The sequence below is a fragment of the Sinocyclocheilus rhinocerous genome, unplaced genomic scaffold, assembly GCF_001515625.1.
Source record: "Sinocyclocheilus rhinocerous isolate Xijiao unplaced genomic scaffold, SAMN03320098_v1.1 scaffold489, whole genome shotgun sequence".
Classification (NCBI taxonomy): domain Eukaryota; kingdom Metazoa; phylum Chordata; class Actinopteri; order Cypriniformes; family Cyprinidae; genus Sinocyclocheilus; species Sinocyclocheilus rhinocerous.
The window spans coordinates 72,380-80,268 of record NW_015666177.1 but is presented as its reverse complement, the minus strand read 5'-3'; the positions used below and the strand labels follow the sequence as shown (position 1 = coordinate 80,268).

Below are 7,889 nucleotides of genomic sequence, written 5' to 3'. Positions count from 1 at the left end.
TCGATCACTTTTAGTCAGCTTTGACGAAACTCCTCTCAGCTAGCACGTCTTTTCAAAGTGAAAGTAGCCTTGTCACCTGACCTGAATACAGCGCGCTGATTCGCTAAAATGGACTTATCGGCTTCTGTTCGAAAACAACAAGGGCGCTTGTCGGCTTCTGCAGTAAAACATGAACTCGTGATCCCTTGAAAGTGGACAAAACCGGCTTTTTTGACAAAACGTGTTTAGGGTTCAGATCACGCTAAATGTGGAGAATAATGCACGGCAATCAGCTCATTTTTTTTAAAGTGGCGTTTATCGGTTTTTAGCAAATGAACACTTCAAATAAAACGCAAGGCGGCAAGTTGTGCATAAAATATATATCAGAGACTTAATGTTCAGAATGAATGTTATTGTAATATTGCTGCACACTATCAGGTTTTTTGTGACAATAACCGGCTGATTACACATTGTCTCTTATTTAACATAAGCAATGTTTACAGCAGTCAGTGTAAATTCTCCAAAAATTTACTTTGTTGAAAATTGATACATTTATGGATGATAATTCAGAAATTTGAACTTGGCAGGATGATCATTCTTAATTTAACATGTGCATTTCTTTATTCAATCTTGCATGCTTTGCACGTGTTGATCTCTGGTTGTAGTTTTTACCATACTACACCAAGATTTAGATACGCATATGAAGGGAAAGTGGAGCATATAATAAGCCTAAGCACTACAGTAATGCGCAATGCTTTATGAGCGATCAAACATGTAAAAATGCTATCAATAACTGAATCATAAAATATTTTATCTGCTTTTCAATACACACACAGGCTTGTCAGTAAACAGCAGTTATGATTGGCTAATGCCATTGCATATGAAATAGAAATAACACCCCCTCGCTTTTCCACGTGAGTAAGTGTTTTAAAAAAATATATCTATATAAAGACATCATTAACAGACAGAGCTTTATAAAATTGTTTACTTAAGGTTTGTGACACAGCTGCTGTCAGGTCCAATACAGCTGGCTCTTTCAACAAACGTTTCTTTGCGAACTCTCTGTTGCACTGTGAATTTGAAAGAAATTGAACTGGCATCTGATCACTGTATCCAGTGTAGACAGGTGTCAGTGATTATAATGGACTCTATTTGCTTTTGATGCAATGCTCATACTGTTAAGCGACTGATGGCAAGTTTTTTTTTTTTATCATGAGGAGGACATTTTAAAGCAGTCATGACATGAGAAATCAAGAAGTCTTTGTACCATTAAAACATCCTTCAAGTTTCATAGCTTAAAATGTCCTCATTATAAACAAAGCGTTCATTTAAGCAAGCTCTGAAAATGGCTTGTTTGGATGTTGGGGATTTGTGACATCACATGGGCAAATACATTCGCATATGACCGCCTCCTTTAACGATGTCCTTACTACGTGTCTGTACCTTGATCGTGGTAGTACCCTTGCTTTCTATGGAGGGTCAGAAAGCTCTCAGATTTCATCAAAATATCTTAATTTGTGTTCTGAAGATGAACGAAGGTCTTATGGGTTTGGAACGACATGTGGGTGAGTAATTGGGTTAACTAACCCTTTAAGGAGGGGCCATCATCACACAATTAAATCTGCGCAAAGAATCATGGGAGTTGTGTCCATCAGGTGTACCTTTCAGAATCCTTCATTCTAAAGGGCCCTTTGGTTTGGAATGACCCTTCATTATGGCGGCCATTAGGGCTGGGATAATAAATCGATGCATCGTGAATCGAGAAATGATTCTGCATCGATTCTGAGAATTTCCGAAGGCATCGCGATTCTCTGCTGTTAAAAACTAAGCTCCGAATCGAATCGAGAGAGAATCACGATGCATTCCGATAATCTCAGAATCAATCCACGGAACGCGATACATCGATTTATTGTCCCAGCCCTAGCGGCCATGACTTTTCTCACTCTGAAGTGCCCTACATAGATAGACGCTGTGTCCCAAATGGGATAAATCTGTCTTTATGAATCATTGGCTCATTAGATTTGTTAAAAAAAATTGTTTAATTCATTAATGAAACGCCACAGTGTGTTGCTCGGACAGCCAACATTTCTGCTCTGGTTTTATTTTAGTTTGTGAAATTGAGCAAAAGCTGACAATATTGTTTATAAAACTTAATATTAATTTATAGTTTATTGAACTTATACAATATAATCAATTGTGCAGATATTCAGGAAAACAACAACATTAATATATAAGATAAAAACCCATACAGGGCCATTTTTGCTCTCATATCTTGAATTTTAGGGGCATATAACTGCATTTTAATAGGCTAAATCATGCAGTCAGTTATCATCCTGCAACTGCATGTTCATCAGCAACTGCATCAATTTACGGTGACGTACAGGTTAGGGTGGGTGCATTAAATGAGATAATTTTAATACGTTATCCTGGAAGACCTTTTCGACAGTCAGATTTGAGGACCGGAACTAACTGGTGTGTGTGTGTGTGCACCTGGTATGTTCCCACAAGTATAGTAATACCAGTAAATTTTGACCTTGTGGGACTTGACTTTTACCTCGACTTTTTTTTTTTTTGGTCCTCATTAGAAAACAACATGTATTCATACAGAATTATGTTTTTTGAAAATCTAAAATAGCAGAAAGTTTTGTGTGATGGGTAGGTTTAAATGTAGGGTTAGGGTAAGGGGATAAAAATACAGTTTGTACTGTAGAAAAACTATTGCGCCCATGGAAGGTCCCCACAAAAAATGGAAACCAGTATGTGTGTGTGTGTCATTCATTTTCCCACTTTCATCATTTTCATTGTAGTGACCGTATAGGTTCTCTGAAAAAAGTCCTTAGTACATATTACTTAAGCAACTATGGGCTATAGGGCCTAAAAATGAAGGTAAGTCTCACAAACCTGCTGCACTGACAGAGAAATATGATTTGATTAGTAATATGGATTGCTAAGAACATCATTTGGACAATTTTAAAGGTGATTTTTTTTTCAATATTTAGATTTTTTTTTTTGCTCCCTCAGAGCAAAGCTTATTTATTCAGCTTTCAGGCCATGTCCACACTTTCATGGGTATTTTTGTAAACAGAGTTTTTCCTTCATCCGTTTTTAAAAAAATCTCCGTCCACATGAAAACGCAAATGCATGCTATGAAGCACTGTCAAGAGCATGCCAAACCAACAGGTGGCGATATAATCTCAACCGTAAAGCCATGTTGACCAATCAGAAGCCTGAAAAAGTCTCCAGTAGGCGGAGATAACAGCGCATGCTCTGACGTCACAAGCCAAAAACTCCGGTTTTCGCTGTCTACATGACAACACTGCAACCGGAGTTTTTGAAAATCTTCACCCTGGCAGGCGTTTTCAAAAATGTTCGGTTTCAGTGACCTGGTGCTGCGTTTGCGTGTGAACGAACGGACAAACCGCATAGAAAAAGCTGCGCTTTTAAAAATAACCGCATTCGTGTGGACAGGGCCTCAGACAATCAAAAAAATTTGCCTTTTTGTGGTCCAGGATCACATATAAAGTTGATATGAAGAAACTGTGATAGAGAGAAAAAGAGGAGATGAGCCAGAGAAATCGTAAACTTTTTTTTGCTAGTTTCAGCCCGACACAGTTATCATTTTCACATCCTGCGCAATCTTGTTTAAATAGCAAATGCATTTGCACCCATTTGTGCACCCATTTGTGCACCAATGGGCGTGCTGGTCTGTTCAGTCGCATTGTTGGCACGTTGCTATTCTGAGGCAACTGAAATAGACTGCGCCATTGACCAACACATTTTTTTTTTGTTATTTAAAGACCACGTTAGTAATATGCGCCTATAGGCAAGTCCACAACGCGCATACACGTTGCTTATTACACACACGGACGCGCAGCAGTACACAAACATTTTTAGTATTAAAAATTGAAGGATTAAAATGTAAAGGCTTGTTCACACCGGGATGAATATCGCGCGCGATTATCGCCGACGTTTAACGCCTCGTGACTAAACAAAGGGCGCCAATGTGAGTGCACACCACGAGGCATAAAAGCGTCATTTTTTAAAAAACCGCCTCTGGCTCGTTTTTTTTTGGTTTGACGTGCCGAGTTAAAAACTGGTCGACCAATGAGATTGGCGCTTTTGTTCACGTGCCTGGAGCTGCTTAAGTTACAGTTAAACACGACTTAAATAGCGAAACTTGTAAATAGCGAATCCACCATGGTGCGAGTGCAACTGCCTTTTAAAGGTAATGGGAGATGAGTCTCTGATTGGTTTATTGCACGTTACGCCCAAAACACACCCATGACTCATTAAGAGAATATAAACCCTTTTAGACCATGTGCTGGGCGCGTGACCATTTTTCTTGCCTTTTCTTGATATTTTAATTTTTTACAGTACACACATACATACATACATTCATTACTTCAGTAATGTGTGTCTTGTCTCAAATGGCTAAATTAAATGGTAATACATCTTTTATGCATACAGTTCATTTACAAACTTTCCTTGTACTGTGATGTGGCTTGCTTTGCATATTTGAGCATTTTACTGGATGGCTCAAAGTCATAGCAGTCTGAGTGAGTAGATTGATAATAATATATTTAATTACAGTTTTAAACAAGTGTGCAGAGACTTTTGCCTCATCACGTTGTAGAACATCAGTAAAATAATGTAAACTAGTTTAAATAATGCTAGCTCTGCTAATGAACGGACCTGAAGTTACCTCAACGTGTCTTTTACAGTCATTTAACCCACCGTGGGCAATAGAAAAGTCACTGTTGCAAACAGTGCAGCGAGCAACACTGTCATTGTTTCTGACCCCGATTAGGCAGTAAATAAGAACAAATACACAAATTACAAGCAATAGCATAACTGTATAGAACATATGATACAAATTAAATGATGCTTTAGGAAGAACAGCGGATGAGACGCAAATTCACTGTCTGCCAGCAGGTGGCGCTTATGGCACAGCAATACTACAGCATTACCTTGGTTACTACTGAAAACATAGCATTGTTAAAGCTAATAATAATTAGCAATTAATATTTGTTAAAGCTACTAATGCCGAGTTCACACTGCACGATTTTCAAACTCGTCGGATCGCCGTTGTTTTCACACTGCGTGACTATCTGGGTAGCATTCAGTTGCTGCTGTGTTCACATTGCACGATGGATCGGCCAGATCACGTCTTTGATAATTCACACTGCGTGATTGTCACTCGCGTGAACGAGCACCGATTTGCCTCCGATGTCGGGCGTTTGTCGGCGATTTCGCAAAACCTGTCGGCGAGTGAAAAATCGGGCTAAAATCGTGCAGTGTGAACTCGGCATAAGTGCAAGAATGCGCACTGTACACACGAGCACTGAATGTAGTTTTGTTTAACGTCTTGCTTGAATTCTTTAAAATCGCTTTGAATTTTTTAATTGGCAAGGCTTAAAACACATGCAGATGCTATTTTTTTGTGATGACGTAGAAGTGGCCCGATCGTCCTGAGCATCTTTGACTTTGACTTATTGTCGAGCCCTGAAATGTCTAAGAAATGGAATGCTTTTACATTAAACACTCATAATGGGTTTTTATGCCACATAATTGGTTTTAACACTTGTACCTTACGAGCCCACTTTGGGTTGAACCAGTAGCCTACAATGCCGGCTGTTCTGACTCACAGACTGTAAGTACGTTTTCATTTAAAGGATTTGCCACTGACGATTCAAACGCGAGTTTTGAGCAGTGTAGAGTAGGGCTTGTTGTTTGTCGTTTCTCCGATCACAAATGCAGACATGGTTTTATGTTTACGCGGCGCGATGCAACGCAACACGTAAAAAGACAGTATAAGTCATTATAATCAGTAATTATGTCCCCACTGGATGCAACAAATGCCTCGTTTGTAATGGGTTTTCATGTTTATGTCTCGTCACTCCGGCCGGACAGGGCATCAACAGTATGTGAGGGGCGTAACATTTCCGTCACACGCTTGAGGTATTCAGCCAATCACAAAGCACTGGATAGCTGGCCAATCAGAGCACACCTCGCTTTTCAGACCGATGACCTTTGTAAAAACTTTGAGGAGCAGCTATAATATACAGTATGTGGAAAATAATGTTTTTTGAAACTTAAGCCAGAAACACATTTCATTACACCAAATACACAAAATTATGTTCTTTTTTTAGCAACGTCATATGACCCCTTTAACACAAAACACAACATAGTGTTAGTTGAGAGATTAATATGTGATTTAATACTTGCCTTATTTTCAACCTTTGTGATAAGGATTTTTACAGTGTAATATGAAGAGTTGTGGAGGACTATTTAAAAAGTCAGTTATTCTATTGAGACGTTTTGCCTTTGCCCACTGCTGTATATTGTTACATGTTATTTATAAAGCACTGAGCATGTGTGCACTATAAATAATCAGTGTTTGAGCCGTCTCACACAACCATAGCATCAACACATGAATTCTCTCCATTCCATTGCTTACAGAAATGGACTACCAGTACCATAAAATACATGGTTTGAATCCTCCCAAAGTGTTTTTAGACATTTAATTTGGAGATTGTCTTTTTCACGAGTTTGTAACATGAAATATGTGAATAGTAAAACTTTTTTTTTTTTTTTTTGCCTGTGCAGGGTCCATCTCTTAGACCATCATTTTCAAGGCAACTACCACAGATTATATCTTATACTAAGGTAAGATGTTAAAATTATTGCCTGTCTTAGTACCCATAAAACACTTTATGCTACAAGTTATTTTAGGTACACAAGCACATAAGATCACTTTAGAAAGAATGAATCTAAAAACTACTTATACATACAGTGGCATCCAAAACTATTTTGACAATAGATTCAGACGTGTCTGAATGTGATTGCATTATACACCAAAATGTCAGGTGAAGGGATGTATATATAGGATGGACTGAATATATTCCATTTGCATATATTCCTTTTGCAAATACTTTTTATCTACAGCATCGAAGCACTTTATTTCATACGTTGAATTGGTGAATCATACAACACTGTCTGTATGTGTGTTTTTTTTATTGTTGATTTATGTAAACATTCACTAGTTGGTCACCTTTGGGTGTCCTGCGGCTTGATGCAAGTACAACTGCCTCAAAAACATGCATTAATTCATATAGTGAATAATCAGTCAAATTAATACTTTTCTATCAAAAAGTAGGCTATCAAATTACTATAGCTGCTGCACAGCTATGTGAAATAAGATGTAGTGCTTGGCACAACCACGGTTTGAATCATGCCATCTGGTGTCATAACCCACATGTGCAATGCATGTTTAATGACTGAATCATTAATTAATGTAACCCAATCTGCATGTAATGATCCTCTTTTAATTTAATGAATATTGGGCTATACCACATCTTCATAACTTCAATGGGACATGTTACACTAATCAGAGTTTAAAGGTGGGGTAAGCGATTTCTGGTAGCCAATGTTGACATTTGAAATCACCAAAACAAACACGCCCCTACCCCAAAAGGGTCTCGCCCCTATTTTGATAGCTCCGCCCCACACATACGTACGCAACCCAGGCAACGATTGGTTTTGCTTTGTTTCACAGAACTAATGTTACACCGTGCCTACACCGGACGCGAGTGGCGCGGCGTGACAAAATACTATAGAACTCATTATAATCAGTGATGCTGTCTACACCAGATATATATACTTATCTATGGTCTACACTGGATGCCGCACGACACGACACGACAAATCCCTGACAGAAAACTGCTGCTGCGTTCCATTTATGACGTATTGGCACAAATTTCAAATGATTTTCAACAGTCGCTTTGTCGCGTCCAGTGTACTAGACAGACTTTAGCTGTTGCGTCGCAGACACTGTGTTACTCATCTATCGAGAAGAAACAAAGCAACCTCGGCATCCGATCGCAGGCCTTCCGCTCCTTGAGTTCTCTCCA

The 7,889-nt window shown here is 38.7% G+C and overlaps 1 protein-coding gene across 1 annotated transcript in view; it reads left to right on the top strand.

The window, feature by feature from the left end:
* The window catches only part of LOC107731993 (G-protein coupled receptor family C group 5 member B), an 18,883-nt gene that overhangs the window by 3,028 nt on the left and 7,966 nt on the right, over nt 1–7,889 (top strand). Inside the window, exon 2 of the mRNA XM_016543215.1 lies at nt 6,586–6,645. The gene's annotated coding sequence lies outside the window, so the exon portion shown is untranslated. The remainder of the gene's footprint in view (nt 1–6,585; nt 6,646–7,889) is intronic.